Consider the following 14,683-nt stretch of genomic DNA (forward strand, 5'->3'; position numbering starts at 1 on the left):
TGCCCCCTTCCCGCTGAGAACGTCAGCAAACCAGGGAGAGCAGAGTGGGTAGGGGTGCAGCAGAGACAGGCTGAGGCTGCTGGACGGAGAGAACAGCCTGCTAGCTGGAAATCCTGCCTTTCATGGGACCAGGGGGAGGATGGAGCCCCTGCAGGCGCTCACGCTGAGGTTCCGCATCAGGGACACACACACACGCGCACACACACGCACACACACACGCGCGCACGCACACATACACACACGCACGCGCACGCACACACACATACACACACACGCACACACACATACACACGCACACACGCACACATGCACACACGCACGCGCACACACACACACACACGCACACAGCGGTGAGTACGTCTGTGAACACGGCCACATCCTGAATCGCGAAGATCCAAACCTCTCATTTTATCCCTAATCTGTTGGATTAACTACTGACACATGCCATCGTTTATTTCTAAAACCACACCCCGGAGCACAGCTGAGCTTCCACGTGGCACAGAGAGAACCGGGATCTGCGCAGGCACACGGGGAAGCTGAGGGGAAGGGCCCTCCGCGGGCAGGTGGGTGACGCGCCTGCAGCCAGAGCCTGGGGCGCCCATGGTGCCTACCTGGGGGTGCTGGCCGCGGGGACGGATCGCTTCACCCGTGCGCACGCAGCTCGGCGATTTCCCGTGTTGTGGGCAGTCCAGGTGCACCAGGTCCCGGCAGTAAGAATGGCACATCGACTTGCCCTCTGGAAGAGAAAGCGCGGGGCTCCTGGTTAGAGGTTTCATGGGTCTCTCTCCATCCAATAGGCAGAGGGAGATCGAAGCCCCCACACCAAAAGCCAGCATCCGACCTGGACTAAGGAGAACAATGATGCTCTGAACCATTCACGCCAGACTGTCTCGGCCTTCCCTGAAATTAAACATAGTATCAGTGAGTGCGCTTCACAAAGGCAGGAAAGTAGGACTGTAAAAATGTTTTGCAACTTTCTAATTGAGATAACATTCACCATTTTAAGTCATAAAATGCAGTGCTTTTTAGTGTATGCATACTGTTGTGCAACCATCACCACCAGCGAATTCCAGAACATTTCCGTGACTCCAAGCACAAATCACCCACCCCTTTCTTCTTCCTCTATCCCCTACTACTCTCTCTGTGGAGTTGCCTATTTTGGACATTTCCAACAAATGGAATCATACAATAGGTGGGCTTTTGTGTCTGGCTTCTTTCACTCAGCAAAATGTTTTCAAGGCTGGTCCTTGTTTTAATGTGAATCAGAATGTCATTCCTTTTCATTGTTGAATAATATTCCGTTGCCTGGAAGTGCCCCATTTTGTTTATCTACTCATCAGTGGATGGACATTGGATTGTTTGGATTCCCGTGAGTGGAATTTCTGGGTCACATGGCGACTCTGTTTAATTTCTTGATGGACTGACAAACTACGTAAATATTTTTTAAAGAGCTCTTACAACAGCCACATTACAACACAGAGATAAAAACGTCTGCAACTCTATTTACCAGCAAACATAATTCTCTAAACAGTAGTCAAGAGGGATCTTAGATTATGAAATATTTAAGGGGCTTTATTATGAAATAACTTTACCTATTACAGTGGTGTCTGGGCAAGAAGAACCCTGGAGGGAAATTTAGAGGGGGCTCCACACGAGGTTCTTATTCGGGCCCAGGATAAAGCAGTCTATGTTGTCAACATCATCTTGAGATGGTGGGGGAATAAGCAAGATTTGAGGGAGATGAGTGGCTCAGTGGTTGAGCATCAACCTATGAACCAGGAGGTCACGGTCAATTCCCCAACAGGGTATATGCCGGGTTGTGGGCTCGACCCCTAGTAGGGGTGTGCAGGAGGCAGTCGATCAATGATTCGCTCTCATCATTGATGTTTCTATCTCTCTCTTCCTCTCTGAAAATCAATAAAAATATTTTTTTAAAAACAATGAATATAATCTCTACAGAAAAATCTCTAAACATTCTGGAACCCACACTACTGTCAATGAAAAATATATATATTGAGCACGTACCTCCAACATATGCAGCTGAAGACGGAAAGTAAAATGTTAGGGATACCTAAAAGCTAGTATTATGGGATGAATTTTGTGCTCCTCACCTTCATATCTTGAAGTCCTAACCCCCAGTACCTCAGAATGTGGCTACAGTTTGAGGTAGTGCCTTGAAGAGGTAACTAAGCTAAAACAAGTGACATGGCTGGGCTCTAGTCTAATCTGACTCCCAGCCTTATACGGAGAGGCTACTGGGACACAGACCAAGGGGCAACCACGTGAGGACACAGTGAGAAGGTGGACATCTACAAGCCAATCAGAAAGGCCTCAGAAGAAACCAATCCGACTGGCACCTTGATCTTGGACTTTAGCCTCGAGAACAGGGAGAAAGTACATTTCTGTTGTTTGAGCCCCTGATCTGGGTGTTTTGCTATGGCAGCCCGAACAGGCTAATATAATAGCATTGTCAGGCTTCGGATCTGGGGCGAGAGGACGCCAAGATGACTCCAGGTGAGGCCTTTCACGAGGTGAGAGCACTGGGAGGAAAGGTGACTGAGCTCTGGGCGGAGTGAGACTCGGGTGCCCGCGGACTGTGAGAGGATGTCCAGTAAGTCATTGGGTGTGTGAGCCTGGAGCGGGGGGAGCCGAGGTGGGCTGTGGAGTGAGCATCGTTGAGCCCATTGGGTGGACGGGGAGACGCGTGTGACTGAGAAGAGCCTGAGAAAGTGGCACACTGGAAAGAGCATGGTTGGTTGGTCACATGTTCTGAATTTCAATTCTGCCTCCACCTCTTACTTGAGGCTTTGCACAAGTTACTAATCCACTCTGACCCTCGTTACCACCTGTGAGCAGAGGGGGAATGGGGCCTCTCAGAGCTCCTGTGAGCCATAAATGATGCAACATGTTGTGTCCTCGAATGCTCTGGGATAGGAACTCGTACAAAGTGGCAGCTACTCCTACTACAAGAAGAAATAGGACAAGGAACAATCACTGATACAGAAAGGGTGCTCAGAGGGAGGTGGGCATCAGGAGGAGTGTGAGGAGTGAGAGCAGAGGTAAGGGGAGAAGTAAGCTAGAGCAGGGGAGGAGGACAAGAGGGGAGGATGTTTCAAGAAAACAATCAGGTCAGCTCTGTCAGGCATCACTGAGGTCGAGTCGACGAGCACAGAACAGAGCTCAGAGATTTGGCCGTTAGGAAGTCAGAGCAAAGAGAGATTGTCCTGAAGTAATGAGAGCTAGGGAGTGGGGACACGGAGTGCCGACCATTCCTCCCAGAAGTTGGACTATAGTCTGACAGGCAGTGGAGGGCAGGGGGGAGCAGGATCAAGGGCGGATGGGACTAGGTCTGCCTGCAGACACACCAGCCATGTATTGGGTTATTCCGTAAAATACAGGGATGATATTGAGAGGAAAGGGGGCACCCAGTTCTCCACCTGTCTGCTTACCTTCGGTTCAAGTCAACCCCCAAATGGAACTGGAGCTAAAATCCTACAGAACTCCTTACCGTAGGTCCTTGGGTTACATCGGAGATCCGTTCCTACAGCTGGACGTGACGCGATTTCAGCCGTAAGTCGGAACCCACCTACATAAGCACCTACGTCACTCACATGGAGCACATACACAGCAGTAATGAAGTGACACAGTAAAAAAATTTAAAAGAAAGATAATTCCTGACTTTTACTTGTGGTAAATAAATAATAAAATACATAAAGCACATATGTACATACGTCGAAATGACGGATTTTATAAATAAATGAGAGATGGCGAAGTAACCACGAAATGACGTATGTCGACTCCGACGTAACCCGAGGACTGTCTGTATTTAATGCAAAACAGAACGGGATATACAATATATTCCAATCCCTTATTCCGTACTTTTCCTCTTTCAAGATTCATCTTTTTATCTTTTTTTTTTTTTAACTTATCTGGGAACTAGATTGACACTGTTACCATGTGCATGAGCCTCTGTGGTAATAAACCTCACAGACAGATTGCATTAGAGAGCTGTGTGCTCCCCGGTGCAGTGGTAAGAGGGGATTAATTCATTACTGATGTAGAAAACAGTTTCTCTTTTGATGCATTTTTGTTTCTCATTCTTAATTAATGTTCATCTCTAGCTCTGCAATGCCGAGCCTACAGCAGGCCACTCTCTCCTGTCCAAAGCTCCCCTGACAGAAGGGAGGCAAGTCCACGCAGCGGGACGTTTTCTTCTTAAGGTAAATGCAGCTTTAATAGGACAGGACACTCCTGTGAGGAGGCATCGAATTATACAACTAAAAGGAACTAACTTAGGGCAGCTCTCTGCTAAATGTCATCTATATTAAAAACACTTCTTTTTTCACAGATAAACATCTCTAAAGGGGGCAAACACCTTACAGCGAGTGGCATGTCGAAGTGTAACCGGCAGCACGGTCCATAGAATGGTGTCTCTACCGAAGGTGTCTTAGATGTGATGAAGCGTGGTAATGCCTTGCCCCACCACCAGGCAAGCTATTCTAGAAATTCAACTATGTGTTGTTGTTGTTGTTGAAAGCCTCTAATAGTAACATGATATTCGGTGATGTGGCAGACACGCTGCCCTGGCAACATTTCTCATAGTTTAGCGTGAAGGCAGGCATCTTGCTGCTCACGCCAGGCAACAAGACCGGTTGTGGCAAAACCAGGCAGGATTCCTCTTTAAATTCATGCTGGCCCGTCCTACTCTAAACACACGCACACCCACACACACATTTATGCGCATGCACACACGCGCACACACACACCTCCTTCTCACTCCCAACCTTGCAGCGGTCATTAGCCTTGGGATGGGCAATCTATCAGCCACTGGCAAGAGAAAAGTGAAGACACCTCTTTTTTACGTAATCTTTAATTACGTAATTACCAAGCTTTTGCAGGTGTGTCGCTGTGCCTGGCCACCTCCCCCAGTTCTCCCAGCCCTGCAACCCCCAATGCATTTTCTGTTGCTTCTCAAGAAAGACTCAGGAGCCGTGGACTAAAGCCGGGAAGTCCTTGAGCCCTTTTAGGAAGAATCTGAACTGCAGAACACATGTCTTTGATATTTATAACTGGTCCGAATAACGCTGGAGTTAGTGTTCCATCTGTTATGGAAAATTCAGCCTTGGAGCTGTCCTGTGCGAGAAAGGAGCTGCGGGGCTCGGGGTCTCCATCCTTTGTTTAACTCGGGCAAAATTTGAAAGCACGTTTGCCTACAAGGAGTAAGGCTTCCTTGTGAACTGGCTTCTAATGGAACTCAGCTGACAAGAAACCAACACAGCAGGCCCAACTGCACCTTCCTCCCCAGCCTGAAGGCCGGCCGGCCGGGTCCTTCGTTAACATCAAAGGCACACACGGTGGAACCGGCGGGCGCTCCTCACCTCCCTGTGGCCCCACTGCCATCAGGCTGTCAGAAGCAAGGGTGACCTACCGGGAGCGTGAGTTTTCTTCACCTGAAAGTTGATTTTGCCCGAGAGCTTGTAAATCGCAGTTCCCATCTCGGAGGCCCGGCTCGGCGGCAATGCAGCGAGACAGCTGAGGGCGACAGGCTGAGCGGCCAGCCGGCTGACCTGTGTGTCAGAGCCCACCAGGAGCCCAGCTCCCTCCACTCCCAGCCTCATCGCAGGTTTTTCCATCGGGCCGCCCGCCTGCTCAGCGGCTCCATCAGGGCTGTCAAACGGTCACAGCCGCGCCCGTAAATCAGGTGGAAGAGGTGGAGGGGCTATTGACAGGGTGGATTGGAGATGCCTGTGACGTTTTTGTTAAGGCCACTGGACACAGCAGCCCAGGCAAGCTGGTGACCTCTGCAAAGTTATTTAACCTTATTGTGCCCCCCTTTCTCCTGTAAAATACAGGAGCGCCCCCTTATCTGCAGGGGATCCGTTCCAAGACCCTCCCTGGATGCCTGAAACCGCAGATGTGCTGAACCCTAGAAATACGATGCGTTTTCCTATACATATACACCTGTGATAAAGTTCAGTTTATAAACTAGGCACAGTAAGAGATTAACGACAATAACTAACAGAGCAATCATTACAATATCCTATAACGAAAGCTCTGTGAATGTGCTCTCTCTCCAAATGCCTTACTGTGCTGTGCTCACCTTCTCACCTAAACTGAAGCACTTTAGGGCCTCGCTGGCCTCCCGGAGTTGCCAGCCTCACTGCTCTGGCGCGTTGGGGTCATTATTAACCAAAAGGTCACTTGGACTGGAGAGATGAAAACACTCACAGGGGAGCCCACCAGCACTGGGGCCTCCAGGCATCAGTGTGAAACCATGGCAGCCTGATGACTGGGGTTTCTACGAAGGGGCTAATGGGCCGGGCGAACACAGTGCGGATACTTCACCTCCCAGGGCATCAGAGCGCCCGGGAAATGTCATCGCGCTGCCCAGAACGGCGTGCAAATGACCACTTATGACTCGTTTATTTCTGGAATTGTCCATGTAATATGTTTGGATTATGGTGGACCAGGGGTAACAAAAACCACGGAAAGTGAAACGCAGATGGGGGACTCCTGTACTTCCAAGAGTGCTGGGAACCCGCCTCGGACCAGATCCCCAGCGCTGGGGAAAGGGACGCTGTGATTGTCCAGAGTTAAAAGAAGCGATGCTGCTCACTCTTCAGCAGGACTAGAAACCCGATGGCTTTTATTTGTGATGACGGTCACACGGGTCTGGCGTCCTTGCTAAAACTCTAAGCATCCTCTCCCCAGTGGTGCTAGTGGTTAGAAAGCCTTCCTGGTAGCTGCGCCTTCCTGTCCCCGATCGCCCTCTTTTGCTGACTTTGAGGCATTCCTGTCCCTCGGTTAATCTCAAGTCGGCCCTCCGGGGAAGGTGGCTGCGTCACGTTCCTGGCGCCTGAGCCAAGGAAGAGGTTATTCCCCAAAGCCGAAGCCGGATCTCTGAGCGAGGCGGCTGGGATTTGGTGCTAACCCCTCAGCAGCACAGAAATAGCATTTCCCACTTCTCAGCTGGCTCTGCCACTTACCAGCCTGCGCTCGGGTTCTCATTTTCACATCTGTAAAACCAAGGGCGCTTGGAGGTGACCTCCGAGGTCTCTGTAAATGCTGCCTTCCTCTGAGGTTCTTAACTGGAGTTTGCACAACCTGGGGAGGAAGAAATACGATGGAACCCACACAAAGCTTCAGGCTAACTATGGTTCATCTTTCTGGAGCATTAACATTACATTGTACTAGAGGCTCGATGCATGAAATTCGTGCAAGAGTAAGCCTTCCTTCCCCTGGCTGCCAGCACCAGCATCCCTCTGGCCCCTGGACCTGGGCTTCCCTCGCAGCCTGGGCTTCATCAGGAAGGTCATCCGGAAGGTCATCTGGTTTAATTAGCATATTACGCTTTTATTATTATAGAATATTACATTGAAACTGGAAGTGTGATGGAATTCAGTATTACCAAGTTTTTTTAAATTGATTTTTTTAGAGACACACAGTGAGAAACATTGATCTGTTGTTCCACTTACTTATGCATTCGTTGGTTGCTTCATGTATGTGCCCTGACCAGAGATCAAACCCACAACCGTGGTGTATCAGGATGACACGCTAACCAATTGAGCTACCCAGCCAGGGCCCAAGTATCTTTTAATTTTTTATAATTTATTTATTTACTGTTAATCCTCACCTAATGATATTTTTTTCATTGATTTTTAAAATATATTTTATTGATTTTTTACAGAGAGGAAGGGAAAGGGATAGAGAGTTAGAAACATCGATGGGAAAGAAACATCGATCAGCTGCCTCCTGCACACCTCCTACTGGGGATGTGCCTGCAACCAAGGTACGTGCCCTTGACAGGAATCGAACCTGGGACCCTTCAGTCTGCAGGTCAATGCTCTATCCACTGAGCCAAACCAGTTAGGGCTCATTGATTTTTAGAGAGTGGAAAAGAGGGAGGGGGAGGGGGAGAGAGAGAAACATCGTTGTTAGAGAGACACATCAATTATTGCCTCTCACGTGCCCCCCGAGGAGGGCAATGAACCTGCAACTGAAGTATGTGCCCTTACCAGGAAGTTAAAAATAAAAGCTACCTGCTGCTGTACTAAGCATTTTCTCTAGAGTAAGCACGTCAAACCCAAAGGCTAACACGGGCCAAATAAACCAGGTTTAAGTTTATGTGGGCCACAAAAAACAAAAGCTTCAATTTTCATAGAAACATAGGTTTATTTTGATAGAGACATGCTGAATACAAAGGGCTGAAATAAATGAGTGATCATTAACATAAAATAATAGAACATTTAATAAAAATAAATATTTTTTCTTGAACATTAACTTACCAGACACTGAATAACTGCACAAATTAATAAGTGTAATGCAAACAAACCTATTTTTCTTGTTCTCTGAAAGCAAAATATTTCCTGTTGCACACACCAAACAGGTCAGTCCAAGATTAATGACGTGGCAATCAGCTGCTAAAATATTCGCTGCTAGTATTAATGGAAAGAAGTGGTGCGTCTGCGTGTAAGGCGCGTAAGAGAAATGAATACAACACGATTATAGTAATCAGTCATTAGTGAACATTGTAGTTCGTTATTAATAATTATGTATAACAGGATGTTGTAAAAATTAAATTATGAAATTTTTATCAAAACGTTTCTTACATACCGTTATATTGGCTGGGCCGCAAAAATATTCGTTGTGGGCCACATGCGGCCCGCGGGCCATGAGTTTGACATGCTTGCTCTAGATCATACTTACCTTTCTCGGCAACCCTGTAAGAATGTTACAGATGAGGGGCCTGAGGTTCAGAAAAGCTGAGTAACTTGTCCAAAGGCCGAGCTCGCGAGTGGTGAAGGGGATCAGAACGTGGCCCATGTGATGCTGAAGCTGTGCCCTTAGCTGCGTCCCCACCGGTAGACCTGTCTGCAGCATTACCCAGTCACCAGGAGTCACAGCAGCCAAGGGAGCTCCTGGCTCCGCCCCTCAGCCTCACCTGCCCTGCGCACCGTTATCCAGCCCCCACCCAAGGGCTGTTAGGGGTGAAATGAGGTGAACCTACACTTTCAATTTGCTCTCCTGTTAATGCTAAAGGCGGGTTTCCTTTGTAGCCAATTTAATATATAAGGGTTATTTCAGTTTCCTAACATCAGGCTAACAAAGAAATGTTTCCTTTTCAGTACATTTCAATGTGCCTTTTAAGAACACTGTAACCAGAGGTTGATAGGGAGTAAAGAGAACTTGCCTAGAGGCAAACCTGAATTCCGCTATTTCTGGCTTTTCCCACAATGCCCTGGGTGATCTTGGAAAATCCACTTAACCTCTCTGAGTCTGTTCCCTGAACTGACGTTGGATTAAATCAGTGTTTACCAAATGGTGGTAAACATACTATGGTGGTCCTTAAAATGAATGTTTTAATTTTTCAGGATTTATACACTAATGTTAATGTGTAAAAAAATATAACGTGTAAAAAAAAAAATAACATCCAAGCAATTATTTCCAAGGTATCAATTCTTAGGATGACACTGAGTTAAAAGGGCAAGTTATTTAGGAAAAAATGCTAAGTAAGCACTGGTAGAAGATTATGCAAGTATGGCAACAACTGTGGGGAGGGCTGCGAATGGCTGGCACTTGGGAAATGAAAGCCCCCATTCACAGGACCCTCATATGTGCCAGGAGCCTTGTGCTTCATGTGCGTTAACTTATTTAATGCTGAATCCTAAGCAATAGGTACTGTCATTATCATCTTTTTAAAAGAATTACTTATTCACTTTTTAGAGAGGGAGAGGGAGAGAGAGAGAGAGAGAGAGATTTTGTGGTCCCACTATGTATGTGCCCTGACTGGGGATCGAATGCACAGCCTTGGGATATCAGGATGATGCTCGGGCTAACCAACTGAGCTACCAGGCCAGTTGTTATTATCTTCTTCATTTTATAGAAGAGACCACTGGGGCACAGAGAGGTTAAGTTCCTTTCTCACGGTTACCGACCGACATGTGGTGGATGGAGCCAGGATCTGATCTCACGCCACATTCCTAGGCCTTGTGCTCACTGCAGCCTTGGCGGAGTGAAAAGGACTCCTGAGTCACCGAGACCCAGAGCCAGGATTCTGTAATTCAGCGTGAGCATCACCTGAGAGCTCAGACAAAGGACAGCGTGAGCATCACCTGAGAGCTTGTTAAAACTGCAGACACACAGCCCTCCTCCCAAAGTCCTGGTCCCTAGACTGGAGGGTGCAGGAGTGCAGTTTTCACAATCCCCAGGTAGCTCCGAAGCAGGTGGGCCTATGGTCTCACGTAAGAAGTGGCTGTAATCCCAGGAGTGAGTAGAATCATGAGGGCTGCTGGGAGATGAACTCACTGCAGACTTCCTCCCTTGTTCGCCTGGCTTGTCACTCCCCTCTGAGGCCTTTGCAGCCTGTGGGGTAGGAGTAAGGAGCTGACTTCACGTCTCCTTCAACAGTTCCTCTTCCAGGCATCAGAGTGGCAGCGAGGCATCGAAGGACCTTTCCTCTCACGTCTGTTCTGACAGCAGATCTCTATGTTCCTGATCTCCCCACAGTAATAAAAAAACAAACAAACTCCAAAGCAGGGAACGACAGGGAAGTAGAAGAAATGCAGTGTAGAGCCAAACCAACTCATATGCACAATCTCAACCACGCTCAGCACTGCCACCTGCCAGCTCCTTCCCCCTTTCGCAGGCAGAGCTCATGTGACACAAGGGGGCTGAGCATGTGGGGCCTGAAAAGGCTGGAGAAGCAGTGAAAGAACAGGTATGCTTCTTCAAAGAGGCAGCGAGGACAGGAGACGCTTTCTCCCTAGGCATGGTTTTGCTAGCCAGACCTGCTGACAAGTGAGATGGGGAAAGAGGAAAAAAAGGGTGAGGATGCTTTCAGAGGATCCTCACTCTCAGAGGATGCTTCCTTCTGGTTTTATTTCCCTCAGACCCACAGTGAAAGTAGGTAAGAAACGTACACAAATAACTTCAATTTAAAGTACAGATGGCAACAAGCACCACAAGAAAAGTACAAATCTTTTCCAATAGGCATGGAGCAAATTGGATGAGCAGATGAATGAAAATAGTTCAGAACTCTAGGCCCTGCTGCCCACCAGTTGGTGGAAGAGGATGAGCTGGAACAAGAGCTCTTCCGCTTGCCACAGTCCCCACCATTTCCCGTTTTCCTTGCGCTTGACCCCTTTTGTTCATTTAAGTCCTGCCTGGATTCTTACTGACATCTGAGGGTGCCTAGCAGCACGATGTGGGTGCTGATGTAGCTACGCAGAGGTTGTGGTGCGGGAAGTGGGTGGAGATGAGAGTGGCCCTGCGGGCTGGATCGGCGTGGGCCTGGAATGCCATACAAAGGAGTTTGCACCTTAAAAGTCAGTGGTTCTCACTGGAGTGTGGGCGCCCTCTTGACAGCCTATACCTTGACATCACTGAGTGTGATGAGGGCTGTTCTGGGAGTGTGTTGTGTCTGGGAATGGCGTGGAGGTGGAACAGCAGCTGAGAACCAAAGCTGTAAACAACAGGGAGCCACAAAACTGGTGGCTTGGGAAGGGCATGAGCACGCTTGTATTTGGAAACATCACTCTGAGGGAAGCTGGGAGCATGAAGGAAGGAAGGATGATTGAATGTAAGAACAGCCAGCAAGTGACAAGTGTAGTCTGGGTGGGACTTGGGACCTGCCTCCCACCTCCAGCTTCCCCAGTTCTCCCTGAATTGGTCACCTGATCAGCGCAGGTGCTGGGGTGTGGGGCACATCCACCGAGGTGGTGAAGACCACTTTGTTACAAACATTTGTTCTTGTTGCCCTTTGTTTTTTTTCGTTTTCAGCCACCTGAGTCCTGCCTTTGGTCTTAGCCAATAGGTGGCCCTGGCTCATATGCAAACTTGGGAGCTGGTCTCAGCAGAGAGCTCTTGCTGAAGGCTGGCGGACCTGTGAGTCAGAGCGAGATTTTTTTTTCTTATGTATTTTATTGACTTTTTACAGAGAGGAAGGGATAGGGATAGAGAGTCAGAAACATCGATGAGAGAGAAACATCGATCAGCTGCCTTCTGCACACCCCCTACTGGGGATGTGCCCGCAACCAAGGTACAAGCCCTTGACCGGAATCAAACCTGGGACCCTTCAGTCCACAGGCCAACGCTCTATCCACTGAGCCAAACCAATTAGGGCTTCAGAGCGAGATTTTTGTAACCTCGGGGGACAGCCTTCTTTATCCGCAAGGCAATGCCTGTACAAGGAAGCTCATTATTTCAAACAAATGAACAGAAAAAATTTCAGAGAAAGAACAGGTCAGAGGTTTGAAAAATGTGGGCATCTTCCTTTGCCCTGGAATGAATCAGTACTCCCCCAACACCTGTCCACCCTCCATGCCCCACCCCTTGCCTGACCCCCCGGATTCGGGAATGTAGCTGGTCTAGAAGCAATACTCTGTTTCTGGATTCCGAGAGGGGCTCAGCAGCCCAAAGCAGCGGGAGGGGAATGGAAGTGAGGCTGTCCTTTCCCATCTCCCTTCCCTCGGGAAGCGGGGTGCCAGGATTAGCTTCCTGAGTTTAGCTGCACCTTAAACCCCTTGTGTGTCGCCAACCTCTTTAGCTGAGACCAAACAGGTGGATGGCTGTGGAAATCACAGCCAAGAGAATAATTGTGGAAATGGAAGTTGGGGTGACTCATAGTCTCTTAATTTCTTGGGTCCGCATTCTTAGTATACAACTTTCAACAATCACTTTCTCTTGGCAAAAAATCTAAGAAAGCAGCCCAGCTGGTGTGGCTCAGTGATTGAGGGTCAACCTATGAACCAGGAGATCGGGGTTTGATTCCTGGTCAGGGCACATGCTCAGGTTGCAGGCTTGCTCCCCAGTGTGGGGCATGCAGGAGGCAGCCGATCAATGATTCTCTCTCATTATTGATGTCTCTATCTCCCTCTCCCTTCCTCTCTCTGAAATCAATAAAAACATTAAAAAACAAAACACCCTAAGAAAGCAGATCATCCAAACCATCTCACAGGGACCAGTGAAAAGAGACTTGATTAAGTGCTGTGTGCATGAATGTTTTTACTCTTTGATGTGCATACTGGGCTGGGTGGGAGTAGGAGGAAGGGTAGGATGGAAGATTAAAAAATTCTAACCCCTATTTCAACAATAGGACTTGGCACATCTATCACAGGCCTACCATTGTGCTGGGCCTCGTCCCCTGGCAATTTCTTCCCATGTCTCAGCAGGAGGAGCTGAGATGAGAACAACATCTGGAGAACAGAACTTCTGTTTTTATTTTGTATGCTCTGAAAAAAAGAGAAAAGAATCATTCTGAGCCTGGACAAGATCCATCCTGTAACACAGACTCTTTGGTATTTTCAAAGGTGTTCTACTCTGACAGAACTTTCCAGATCTGTCTGGAAAACCATGTAATGGGAAACATAAAGCATTTCCAAAGGCATTTGCTTTCATGCCTCCTGGTGTTCCAAAAAAGTTTGCTGCTTCTAAAGAATTTATAAGTGGCTATTTGTTGTTGTTAATCTTCACCCAAGGATATTTTTCCCATTGATTTTTAGAGAGAGGAAGGGAGAGAGGGAGATGGGGGAGAGAGAGAAACATTGATGTGAGAGAGACATCCCTGGGTTGCCTCCCGCATGGGCCCCAACCTGGGTTGGGATTGAACTTGCAACCCAGGCTCATGCCCTTGATTGGGCATTGAACTTGAGACTCCCACTGAGCTACATTGGCCAGGGCTATAAGTAGCTTTCTGTCTGACATCCTACTGAGGCTGCAGTGGTAGCAGCTGCTCTTGGAGTGTCGACGCGCTCCCCAGAACAAGAAGAAGAAAGATGCTGGAAAGTCGGCCAAGAAAGACAAAGACCTCATGAACAAAACTGGGGCAAGGCCAAAAAGAAGATGTAGTCCAAAGGCAAATTTTGGGACAAACTCAATAACCTAGTCCTGTTTGACAAAGCAACATAGACAAACTCTGTCAGGAAGTTCCCAACTATAAGCTTATAGCCCAGCTGTTTGTTGTCTCTGAGACTGAAGCCTTGGGGGATCCTTGGCCAGCGCAGCCCTCAGGACCTCCTCAGAAAAGGGCTTACCCAACTAGTTTCAAAGCACAGAGCTCGAGTAATTTATACCAGAAACACCGAGACTGGGGATGCCCCAGCTGCTGGAGAACACGTTCCAACAGCTGTACATTTTGAAAAATAAAACTTTATCAGGTAAAAAAAGAATTTCTAAGTGTGGAAGTAAAAATTGGAAGCTTCACAAGTTGAACTTTGTGGACTTGCACAGACTCCCCTCTCTTCTAGGGATGTATCAACCAGCAAGTAGAAGGGCTAAACTCCCACTACTTGGGGGAAGAGACCCAAGAGAGTTCTGAAGGTGGGGGCAGCTCACACTCAGGCAGAACAGAAACTCAAATTCACATCCCCTGACTGAGCCACCTTCAGCTGCAGGGCCTGGGCAAGTTATTAAGCCTTTTTGATCCTCTGAGCCTCCGACTCTCTTGGATTCCTTCTTTGGTTAAAAGAAAGTGGGATAGGAATAACAACACTTGCAGTGTTGCAGTATAGGCTTCAGACAGTAAATGGTAATGAGCATGATGAAACTTTGGAAAACAATAGCATGGACACATGGAGGGAGAAAAATATTACCTGCGATGCTCTCTCTCTTCCTTTGTGCGTGTTATATGATCCGCATGCAGCTTTTCCGTATCAGATGATCAGGTTAGGGCTTTCAAAATTAACGC

The 14,683-nt window shown here is 48.0% G+C and overlaps 1 pseudogene across 1 annotated transcript; it reads left to right on the top strand.

Annotated features, from left to right (window-relative positions):
- Positions 1 to 2,504: 2,504 nt before the first annotated feature.
- Positions 2,505 to 14,142, top strand: LOC308513895 (small ribosomal subunit protein eS25-like; annotated as a pseudogene). The gene is made up of 2 exons: positions 2,505 to 2,531; positions 13,757 to 14,142. The product of its transcript is annotated as a small ribosomal subunit protein eS25-like (transcript).
- Positions 14,143 to 14,683: the final 541 nt, after the last annotated feature.

Source organism: Myotis nattereri, assembly GCF_964212035.1.
Source record: "Myotis nattereri genome assembly, chromosome: 2".
In the NCBI taxonomy this organism is placed as follows: domain Eukaryota; kingdom Metazoa; phylum Chordata; class Mammalia; order Chiroptera; family Vespertilionidae; genus Myotis; species Myotis nattereri.